Source organism: Rattus rattus, chromosome 8 (genome assembly GCF_011064425.1).
Source record: "Rattus rattus isolate New Zealand chromosome 8, Rrattus_CSIRO_v1, whole genome shotgun sequence".
Lineage (NCBI taxonomy): Eukaryota > Metazoa > Chordata > Mammalia > Rodentia > Muridae > Rattus > Rattus rattus.
The window spans coordinates 42,739,311-42,751,796 of NC_046161.1; the positions used below are offsets into that span (position 1 = coordinate 42,739,311).

The 12,486-nt window shown below is 46.7% G+C and overlaps 1 long non-coding RNA gene across 1 annotated transcript in view; it reads left to right on the plus strand.

Annotated features, from left to right (window-relative positions):
• LOC116906965 overlaps nt 1-10,053 on the plus strand; it is an 87,659-nt gene extending 77,606 nt beyond the window's left edge. The window contains exons 2-3 of the long non-coding RNA XR_004388788.1: nt 6,128-6,819; nt 9,187-10,053. This is a non-coding gene — a long non-coding RNA (uncharacterized LOC116906965). The remainder of the gene's footprint in view (nt 1-6,127; nt 6,820-9,186) is intronic.
• Nucleotides 10,054-12,486: the final 2,433 nt, after the last annotated feature.

A 12,486-nucleotide genomic window follows, 5' to 3' on the forward strand; every position in this document is an offset into this window, starting at 1 on the left:
AAGGGCCTGGGGAGCTGTGGGAGGCACCAAGACGTTAGCCCGGGGGCAGGCAGATGTTCCGGGGTATTCACGACTCATGGGCAGCGCGCATCACCTCCAAGGTGCAGTTTTAGCAGACCAGGACGGCTGAAGAGGAAGAAGGGGCGTATCAGGGGCAATAGTGTGGTGGGCGCTAAGGGAAATAAGGGTTGACCAAAGCTGGGAGGGCAGTGTGCAGGGCTATACGTGTGCATGAGCGCTCTTCAGCCTAGGGAATGACACGGTGCACTCTTCTGACAGCAGGCTGGGTGAAGCGGTGATGGCAGAGGGCTGGACAGGAAGGGCCAGGGCTACTGGAGCTCTTGAAATAATAAGGCATGGGATTGGGGCATTTTTTCCTGAATCCTTCTCTGGTTTTACTTAGTTGCTTTTCTGAAATACAGAATGGTGAGGACTTTAAGCATTCTCCTTTGAGCTGGGGATGGTGAGGCATACCTGTAATCCCAGCACTTGGGAAGTAGAAAGAGGAGGATCAGGAATTCAAAGTCATCCTTGGCTGTACAGCAAATTTGAGGCCAGCCTGGACTATATAAGATTCTGTATCATAAGAAAAGTAGATCTGGGATATGTCCTTGTCATGCAAATATAAGGATGTGAATTCAATTCCCAGGACTCAAATAAAAATGAGTTAGGCGCCTCGGTGAGGCCCTGTAATCCCAGCCATGGGGAAATGGAGGCAGGCAGGGGGTGGGGGGAATCCCTGGGTTTGCCAGTTGTCTCGTCTTGATGAATGAATGAGTTCCAGATTCATCCAGAGCCCCTATCTCAAAATCTGAGGTGGAGAGCAGTTGAGGAAGACATTGAACACTGATCTCTGACTTTTCCACACAAATGCACGCACATGTGCACACTGCCACACCACTGGACACAAGTGCACCCCACACACACACACACACACACACACACACACACACACACGTAAATGGATTTGAAAACAGAGAACAAAAAGGTCTCCTTTGAACACATACCATTTTAGCACACTGGGTAGTTGACTTAGCAATTTGGGTCACCATGCCCCACGTCACCTGGGACACTTTATTAATATTCAGATTAATGAAGATATGGTACTTTATGCTTCCTGGCTGGTCTACTGCTACTGATTGATTACTGAATGTTACCTCAGTGAGTGAAACCCAGAACCTGACCTGATCCGCTGGGGTGCTAGGGAAATCCACCGTAAGTGAAGGGCTGGCGTAGGGTATAGGAGAACCTGTATTGAAATTGCATTCTCTGCCTCCAGCTCTTCTCCATAGTTTCCTCATCCCATGCCTGAAGTACACTGCTGATGACCGTGTTCCATCTTCTAAACAGAAATCCAAACTGCTGCCAGAGGGATCTACGTCATGAACAAGTAGAAGATGTTTGGAAATGGCAAAGCCCTGCATAGATTTAGGACTGACCGGACCTTGTAGAGGAGGGACACACCCCCAGCTAAGGATTCTCCGGCTCCGCACTTCTCCTCTCCTACACTTCCAGCCAGCCCCACCTTCACTTTTCTGTGCAGAGGGAAGGGCTTTGGCAGTCTGCCAGTAGAACAGGTGTCCTCCCCCTCCCCCATCCGTCTAATAGTATAATAATCTTCTGCCCCAGTGTCTCTGAGCGATTAGGGCACATCTCATGTTCTCTCCCCTCATCCAGAGGAGGCCAAGAAATCCACCTCACCTGGGAAGTGCAATAATTGCTTAATGGTGTCCTGCCTAGAGTGTGATATTTATATTATAAGACGGGGATTTAAGTCTAAAAATAAAGGGAGTTGTCAGAGCTGAGGATTATTGATACCGAGTGTAAATGACAGTACCAACGGCTAACATGAAGAGATCTGATTGTGTCCCGGCTTCCGAGCTGGAAGGGAGGTAAAATTAAGAATTAGGTCACTGACATTCCCCCATTCAAGGAGGGAGGAAGGCATCCTCCCAGCTCATCACTCGCCCTTTTGGCCTTCACATAAAGACAGCTGCATGTTGGAAGCATCATGTAAGCACAGATGCACCCGGCACAGAGGGATGAAACTGCTAATAGAATTAACATCTTACAAAGCCACTGCTGGCTCAGTGCAATCAAAGACGAGGGGAAATAAAAGCGACTTGTTAGCCAGGTTCAGTGGTGCACACCTTTGATCTCAGCACTCGGGAGGCAGAGGAAGGGGGAACACTGTGAGTTCAAGGCCACCCTGGTCTACATATTGAGTTCCAGGATGGCCAGAGCTACATAGTGAGATTCTGTCTAAAAAAAGGTACAGGTTATTTTCCACGGACTACCCACGCTCAGCCAGAACAGTAAAGGCTGGGTCGTTGGCATGATACCTATGGCACCTAAATCTAGAAGGTTGGAGGTGGCAAGTCTTTTTCTCCATTCTGCATTGACCATCCTCATGATCTCTGGGCCTCAGTCTCCTCCTCTTCAAAAGGAGGGGGTTCGACAAGAAAACTTCTGAGGTGGCCTCCAGTTTTGACATTCTGAGGCCCAGTTCCACCGAGGTGCAATGCCACTGGTCTTTGTTAAGGCAGAGGCAGCATCCAGCCCCTGGAGTGTCCAAGTCACCATTTTGAGCATCAGTGGACTTTGTCCGAAAGAAAGGCCTGATTAATCGACCTCTGTATTGTCACCACTTTCTGTTCATCCCCACCCCCCCCCACACACACACACTTCTTTCCTTGGGGAGTTAAATAAGACTGGTCAGTTTTGCTCTCCTTTTTTCTCTTCTGCTTTTTATCTCCACCTCCAGCAGAGATTTGAGGTTTTTCATTTACTTTCACTGCGGGTTTCAATCTTCCCCACTCCCAAAACAATATCCCCTATCCCATTGCACAAAGTGAAAGAAAACCTTCAAATTGGCTCCGCCCCCTTAGGCTTTTGGGAAACAGTTTTTACTGTGCTGGTCTGTACAAATCTAAATTTGGGGTCTGGTTGTCGATGCCTCTATACCTCAGAGGAATCTTCTAGCTTTTCTCCATTTCAAAGGCATTTGGGTCCACACAAAATGCTCTCGAAGAGAGAGCTCCCTCCCACCTTTAGCAAAAATTCAGGTCTGTCACCAGGAAAGAAGAGGCTTTTCTGTGGAAATCATCCTCGTGCTGGTTATAAAAGCCACTCACATCTCAGTATGAACTCTGCTAACGCGCTCCCTTGTCTTTGTGAGTGAGAAGCAAAATCCACACAAAGGTATAAAGAGTCGATCCATATAAAGATTGCTCTCCGGATTCCATTGGGCCGTGGCTTTCTGATGACTGCATCTTTGCTGTGGACAGCTGTGCAATTGAGACCACAGCAGGACTCCAGATGTGCTGGGGCTTGCCAGGCAACACACTTAGAAGTTTGGCCAAATCAGCCCCAGATAATCACCAGAGAAGAAGCAGCAGGGGAAAAAAAATTACAGGACTGGTCCAGAGGCTCTGTGTAATTCAGGGGCTAGATCTAGGCTCAGTGCAGAGAGGGAGCAAGTTGGAATGGAAGGTCCTCAGGTCTTCTTTGCATTTAGCATATGAGTTCCCTCCTTCCCTTGGCTGAGAAGAGCTGAGAGGGATGTGACCTAGAGATGTAACATCACATAATGGCCAGGTGTCTGCGCCCATGAACCCAGTGGGAATCTTGGCCCTGCCTCTAACTAGCTGCCTGACCTTGAAGATACTTTGTAAGACTTCTGCTCTCAACCTCCCCAGAGCATGCTTGACAGGCATCATCAGAGCAGCTGCCTCTTTACCAGGAGGAATTAAAGGAGCAGCTAAGACACTAACTAGATCAAGATCAAACCGCGAGGAGATAGAGGAGATTATGGCAAACCCCAGGTCACAGCTCCTTCCACCACACTCCGTGTGTCTCATTATAGCAATCTCTTGGTTGAGTAGCTCTTGAGCAGAGCCTAGAATCTGAATATTAGTAAAATGTCCCTGGCGGTATGGGTCATGGTGACTCACACCTGTAGTTCCACACTTAAGAGGTTTACTGAGAGTTTGAGGTAAGTCTGGGCTACAGAGTAAGACCCTGCTTCAAACAGACATATACATACATACATACATACATACATACATACATACATACATACATAAATACATACATACATAGTAAGACCCTGTCTCAAACATTCATACATGTATACATACATACATAGTAAGACCTTGTCTCAAACATACATACACATATATACATACATACATACATTCATGGTAAGACCCTGTCTCAAACATACATACATGCATGCATGCATACAGACATGGTAAGACCCTGCCTCAAACATACATATACATACATACATATATACATAGTAAGACCCTGTCTCAAACATACATACACACATGCATACATACATACATACATGGTAGGACCCTGTCTCAAACATACATATACATACATGCATACATACATACATATATACATGGTAAGACCCTGTCTCAAACATACATACATACATACATGCATACAGACATAGTAAGACCCTGTCTCAGACATATATATATACATACATACATACATACATATATGCATACATAGGAAGACGCTGTCTCAAATACACACACATACATACATATATACATACATACATAGTAAGACCCTATCTCAAACATACATACATACGTAGTAAGACCCTGTCTCAAACATACATACATACATGCATATATACATACATACATGGTAAGGCCATGTCTCAAACATACATACATATATACATGCATGTGTGCATACATACATACATAGCAAGACCCTGTCTCAAACATACATGCATGCATAATACTTACATACATACATATATATACACATATATACATACATATATACACATATATATATATATATATATACACAAATAAGCAAATAAAATTTCCAAGCCTCAGGTGGCTGTTAAGATGGAAAGATATTGAGAAAAGATGTCTCCTGCCTTGCAGGGCCTAGGGTGAGCTCACCCCGAGACAGCCTCTCACTCTCCATGTATTTCCTCTCCGTGTACAGAATGAAAAACAACCATCTAGTTTGGGACATGATAAGAACCTCATAGAGAGCCTAAATAGAACCTAATGACTATTTTTTAATCTCCATGTCTGTGTGTGATGTGTATTATGTTTGTATGATGCATGTGTATGGTGCATATGTGTGTGCATATGGTGTATGTGTGTGATTTATATGTGCATATGTTCCTTTAAGTTTAGGTGTGTGTCTCGGTGCACATGTACAAGTCTGGGGACAACCTGTGAGTGAGCTCTTGTCTCCCCCCCCGTTTGGCACAGGCTTCCTTCATCTTTTGCCACTACCTACACTAGGGTGGCTGACTGAAGAGCTTCCGGGCTTTCTCCTGTCTCTCATCTCTGGATAGGGGCACAAGGTTACAGGCACATGCTTTACGTGTTCTGGGAATTCAAACTTGGGTCCTCTCCTGTGTAGCCAGGGCTTTACCTCCTTAGCAATCTTGCCAGCTCCTGGTGGTACTCTGACTGAACAAACTAACCAACTTCTCGCAACATTTCAGAAAAGAAACCTGAGTCTCCACACACCGTCTCTAATAGAGATGGCTGAGGAGACCTATAACGGTCCTCTCCAGGGCACGTTTTAGCAAGATGAGTCTTCCTTGGACAACGCTAGAAATTGGGGAGCTTTTGGAGGGTAGGGTGATGTAGGCATTTAGAGGGATGCAGAAAAAGAACCCCTCAGGCAGAAGCAGGAAAGATGCAAATGATTTAAAATGTGTTTGGTGCCCCTTGAACATAATAGCCCAGGAAACTTTGTTTTGACTTTGGTTTTTATGGTCACTTTGGGTAACCACAAGGAGTAGTGTGACTGCAGCTACCCTGGGAGAGAGAAGTGCGTCCTAAAGCATTTAGGTACAGAGGCAGGTGGCTTCAGATCGACTGCAGGTTACAAAATGGAACGGCCCATTGTCGTTTTGGACTTTGCAGGGAGCCAAGAGTAAATAATACTTCTCATATAGCTTTAGCCTGGTGCTATCTTAATTGCAATCTCTGGTGAGATTTGGAGTTATGCGTTTTTAACAAGCAAACCATAAAATAAGGTTTAATCTCCCCAGAGCCCCAGAGTTAATTTATCTGTCCACAGGCTAAGATCTTTTTAAAGGTTAAGAATGCTTGGGTTTTCTTTCTAGGTCTCTGGATTGGCTAGAACACCTGCAGGTGTCTCCTATGGCTGGCGGCTGGAATCTGGCTTTCATCGGTGCTAAAGACCCAACCTCAGGAAGCAAAAAGAATCAGGTGTTGGAGCCTAGCAGTCCTGAACCCTATTTTGTTCAGATGGCGAGGAACAGGCATTTCCGAGGACTGCATCCGTGGCAGCTGATGTGTCCAATTTAGCCCCAGAAGGGAAGGGTTCTCTTTCCTCTACAATTTGGAGGTGCAGGGGTTTGGGAAAGATGAGCTAACCCGTTTGCGTTTCACCATCTGTAAAATGAGAATGAAAGTATCCACCTTGGGCCAGTGAGATGGCTCGGTGAGTGAAAGTCACTTGTCGCTAAGCCTGAAGACCTGAGCGTCCCTCCCTAAGAACTGACTCACTGTAGGTCATCCTCTCCCCTCCAGCCGTGCACCACGGTGCTCATATGCACCCAAGCACTCACATCCCACACTAAAAGTAAACCAACAAACACAATGGCAAAAGTAATCTACCCCGGAGACTTCGTGGGCCTTTGTTGTTCTGGAATCTCTGTTTGTTGAACATCAGGTGGTTACCCAGCTGTCTGTCCTTTTGTAATATTAAAGCACAACGTGATTAAGCTGACCTTGTCACCTAAGGGTTCACCCAAGTGAAGTTCACCTCTTCAGAGTGCAAGGACATTCTCAGGTAATCACGGCACATCCAAAACTCAATCTTAACCCTTGCAGCGGGGTCATCACAGCTCTGTCGCCAAAGCACAGAGAGTGCAGATGTCACACAGGTCTTGGTTGCAGAACAGCTGTGCACACTGAGACCTCTACCCGCTTGGCAGAGTCACTTTCCTTGTTGGGTCACCTTTCCTGCCTCTGTCAAGTTCAGAGTGTGCCATAACTACTTCAGAATTTACTGAATCGTGTGTGTGTGTGTGTGTGTGTGTGTGTGTGTGTGTGTGTGTGTGTGTGTTGGAGGGTTTCATTTCCAAACTATGTGACTGTACCCCAAAAATGAAGAATAAGGAGGGTCCACATATACTACAGGGGGAGAAGATGGCGGAAGAACCTCTTATTTGGAGGCCACATTCCAATCCTCCATTGCTGGAATTCATAACCCCATTGACTAGCCCCCCACCTTCTAGTTCTGTTAGAATCTGCTTGCCTGTCCCTCCTCCCCAACACACTGTCCCTCTCCCTTGCTGGACTTGATGTCTTCTGCATTGATGATTCTTCACTCTTCTTCCTGGACTACCCACCTCCCCCTCTCCTGCCAAATCATTTTACCGCCGTCCATGAAATCATGACCACAAGACCACCATGTCAGAAAACCGTCCTAGATTAACCTCATTTCTCTCTAATGTTCCTCACCCTTTCCCAGCAGTCTCTACCATCCCACTGTTGGTATATTTGGTCAGTTATAATAAACCCCTAGTATCAGACAAAACAGCCAGGGACAAAGGTGATCCTTGACCCATTTAATTCCTGGAGAATTAAAATTTTGTGGCCCATGCTTTCTGAGAGCTTTGCAGAAATTATGTCAAGCAGCACCAAACAAAGGGCAGGTTGGTCAGAAGTGTGTTTAAACATGCCTTGCTTTGGGGGTGGGGGAGAATCCTAAGCCTTGTGGCAGAATAAAGGATTGGGACGTATATGTCAAAGGGAACAGAATTGTTCTTCTAAAATATAGTTCTAAACCCATCAATACACACCTCATAAGTTTTCCTTGGCTCCCCATGACACAAGAGAAAAATTCACACTCAGCCAGGGAAACAAGCCAATACAGCTATTACCACACACATCCCCCTCCAATGCAAGGCAAGCCATGGAAAACATATCATTTCTGTGGCTTTTATGGGGTCACCTTAGTCAGGATCAACCTGCTTCCTGATGCTCTTAGAGCAGTGGTTCCTAAGCTTCCTAATGCTGCGACCCTTTAATATAGTTCCTCATGTCATCATACCCCCAACCATCAAATTACTTTTGGTACTATTTCATAACTGTAATTTTGTTGCTGTTATGAATTGTAATGTAAATGTCTGATATCCTGGATATCTGATAGGTGGCCCCTGTGAAAGGGTCATTTGACACCAGCCCCCAAAGGGTCAAGACCCACAGATTGAGAACCACTGTCCTGGCGCATTCACAAGACATGACTACCTCCAAGGACTGGGTTCCGCTTCCTCCCTTCCCTTCCCTCCTCCTCCCTTCCCTTCCCCCCCTCCCTCCCCTTCCCTTCCCTGTTGCCTTCAGCCTAGTGCCAGCCATTCAGGAGTCCTCACAGGACCATTATGGAGTTGAGCCGACTTTACTGAATTCAGCCTCTAGGGTTTCCCCCCAACTGCCTTTCTACAATCTCTTCTACAACACCCCACCTTTCTGGTCCTCAGTTTTGTCTCCCATTTCCCCAAAGGTGGATAACACTCTCCATGGCAGGGCTTCCAAGCAACAAAGAAGCCTTGTTGGGACCTGTGCGCCTGCCCTGCCTCTCTTGCCTGAGACCGTAGATCTTAAGCTGCTAGGAGACAGTGGTAAGGAAGGGCAGGCGGTCTCATCTCATCCCACCTCCCTCCCTCCACCTCCACTACCTCCAGGGCTCCCCAGAGAGAAGTGTAGGCTCTCCCAACCTTAGCATGAGACAGGTGGAAAAGCAGCAATAATCCAATTAAAGTGTCTGACACTCTGGCCAGGTGGCACCGTGCTGGGGAGGAGGTAGGCACACGGGGGCTGTTACAGGTTGTTTCACTGGCTGTGGATTCCTACAGGGAGAACTCTTGCCATAAGATTCACAGATAAAAACCAGCGGCCTCTGCTTTCTCTCCAGAGTGCTTTTGTAAGAAATTGGTTTGGGGCAGGAAGGGACAAGATCCTCTCTCTTTCTTTTCCCACCTTGAGGGCATTTAGAGGAGGTAGAAAGAGGAAATGTCGGGGGTGGGGGAGAATAAATCAGGGAGCTGGCAGGGTTAGAAAAGCCAAGAGTGTCTCCAGCCGGACAAGTCTGCTCAGGTGAGGGGTGGTCACGCGCAGAGTGCATATTCTTAGTCTCACTCGCTTTTCTTCTTAGATCCTTGCCACTGCTCCAGCTCTGGGGCTCCCAGGGTAGCTTCTGAGCCCCACACAAAGCCAAGGCACCATCCCTGGGAAGTTAGGATGAAGAGCAAACCATCCACAGTCCACCTTCCACCACGGATATCGGCTCACAGCAAAACGTCAGCCCGTGGAGCTGAGCCCTTCCTTACACGTGTGGGGTGCTGCACCTGCCCCCCACCCCAGTCCCCACCCGCACAGTATCCCAGCACTGGGGTGACCTCCGGCACCCTCGTTACCACCAGGTCCAACGCACTTGACCACCTGTCCATCCATAGCTGAGTAGCCGTCCCAGCCTCCCACGCTGCTTATGGCGGGTCCATCAGGCTTTCCACACCCCACTCCTAGCTGACTGGACTGGACCAAGTTAAATGCTCTTCCCTTCATTATCCAAAAGAGTTTTATTCTGACTGAAGTGAACAATGTGCAGGAGCACAACTGAGCCCTGGTGCAGGATGAGAAGTTTCTTATATCTAAAGAGCTGCACTTCAAAGTGTCCAGTGGACAGGTTCCACTGTAATTAGGGGGAGGAATTCGCCATGTAACTTAATTAATATCAAAACCTTTTTTTTCTCACTTAAATACAAGACAGGAAGATGGCTAGAGAGAGGGTGGGAAGAAGCTACGGACAGAGTCTGACTGGCTCAGTCATGGGCAGAACAGCCACAAACTTGTTTTCTAGATGAGTCCTTGGGTCAGAAAAGAACTTTAATGCCACAGGGTGATCATTGCCAAAGAAAAGGACTTCTCCCATTCCCGATGCTCTGACCATTGTGTAAAATAAAGGGAAGACCTAAGAGGGTTACCTAGATATTTCAAAGGAGAAATGCGAAAGTCATATATTGTAAAAAAAAAGTTTGCAGAAAGTGGTTTGGGAGCACCTGTCCCTTGTTCTTTGCAGTAGTGTGTGTGTTTTATGTGTTGTGTGTGTGTGTTTTATGTGTTGTGTGTGTGTATGTGAGAGAGAGAATGTGTGTGTGTTATATGTGTGTGTTATGTGTTGTGTGTGTGTATGTGTGTGTGTGTGAGAGAGAGAGAGAGAGAGAAAGAGAGAGTATGTGTGTGTGTGTTGTGTGTGTTGTGTGTGTGTGTATGTGGGTGTGTGTGAGAGAGAGAGAGAAAGAGAGAGAGAGTATGTGTGTGGTGTGTGTGTGTGTTATGTGTGTGTGTGTGTGTGTGGTGTGGATGTGTGGTATGATGTTTGTATGTGGATGTGTGGTGTGATGTGTGTGTGGATGTGGTGTGGATGTGGGGTGTGTGTGTGTGTGTGTGGTATGGATATGTGGTATGGTATGTATAGGTGGATGTGTGTGTGTGTGTGTGTGTGTGTGTGTGTGTGTGTGTTCGTTTTCATGCTACAACTGCACATGTCATATTATGTAGGTAGATATGTTGGCCATTCTTAAGGAACTGCCCATCTTACTTTGGGCTTGTTTGTGTTTTGGTGGCTTAGGGGTTTTGTTGTCTTCATAGGTAGATCGGTTATGTTTTGTTTTGGTATTTTGAGACTTGAAACTGGAGCTCACAGACTAGCAAGCCTTAGCTCTCTGCTGTCTCTACCTCTCCAGTGCTGGAATGACAAGCACACACCATCACACCAGCATTTTTTTTTTTTTTTTGAACATGGGTTGTTGAGATGAAAACCAAGCAAGCACTCTACCACTGAGCTTCTCTCCTGTGCCCTGCCGAGTAATTCTCCTTCCTCCACTTCCTTCTGCACGCTGCTCCAGCAGACTTCTGGGAGCCTGCTTGGTTTCTCCTCTCTCAATAAGCAGTCCATCCCAGCCATTCTAACTCCTAAGTCTCCCAGACCCATCCTCCTCTGTCCTATCTTCACCCAGTTTACTAGTAGGATCCTTCCTGGTCCTTCTGTTTGTCTCACTTGTTCTTAAAAGCCCATTTCCCAACAGGCAGGCAGGATAGGGGTTTTTGTTTATTCATTTGACAGTTTCTTTGTTTTTGTTGTTGTTTAGACATTCTTACTATAACAGCACTAGCAGAACTCACAGAGAGCCTCCTGCTCCCACCTGCTGAGTGCTGAAATTAAAGGTGTGTGTCACCACGCCCAGCAACTGTGATCTTTTAAATGAGTGAAAACATGTCATTTCTCTACTCAAAAGCCTTCAGAGGGGATTGGGGATTTAGCTCAGTGGTAGAGCGCTTGCCTAGCAAGTGCAAGGCCCTGGGTTCGGTCCCCAGCTCCGAAAAAAAAAGAAAGAAAAAAAGAAAGAAAGAAAAGCCTTCAGAGGCTTCCCACCATGCTTGGAAATTATTGAAGGTTTGTCCGTGAGTGCTACCAAGACCCTGGATGATCTTGTCCCTGTCTGACTTCCTTCCTTGTTCTTAGAGCCAGCCAAACTATTGGGATCTTCCTCACAAGATTCCTTCTCTGGGGGTCACTGTGACAGACTCTCCCTCTGTCGGCTGCTGGGTCTTGGCTTCCCTCACTTATGTTTATCTCTAGAGATCTGATTTAAATGTTTCTGCTCTGGGAATAATCCTAAGGTATCCAGCATGACGTCCTAGCTACATGCATAAAATATGTATACTGTTCTCTGAAACATACACCGAAAATAGAACCCTGGCCACATGCCTGCTTGAGATGGCTCTCCTTCCCTGAACTGTAAGCCAGGTAGGAGCAGAGCCTGGGGCTGTCTCGTCACACCTGTCTGTAGCATTGTTTGCTCAGAGTCATGGCAAACATTCTGATTCCCACACAACTGTCTTTCAATCTCACACAGGTCATGGGGTGCAGTGTTTTACTAAACTCACTTTACAGACGTCGAATCCAAAGCACTGAGGCCAGATATCGTCCAAAGTCACACAGGTAGCAGATACAGGGCCCAGCCTAGTCTCACCATTCATTCTGTAGACAAAGAGCATCCAGTTACTGAAAGAGAGAAGGACCCTGGATTAATGGGCCTGGAATAGTTAGAGTAGAAGTGACCAGGGGCTACAGGCATGAGTCTGCAGCCACGGGCCTGTCCTGTTCCACTCAACACAGTCTGTACACAGTGTTCCCAAGAAAGACTGCAGCCCCACAGCTCTGCATAACAGTGCCCGAGAACACACCCTAAGATGTAGCTAAGTTCAGCAACTTTTCCCTTTCCATTCTTTGTCCTGTCAACCCGGCTTCTACCTCACCCACGTCCTCCAACTTAAGGACATGCAATAAATCAACACTGGGGGGGATATACGGGGATAACCATATCTTCCACACACCAAGCCCATCACTAGCTCCAGATAGTTTATGATCTTACACTCGATCCTGGAATTC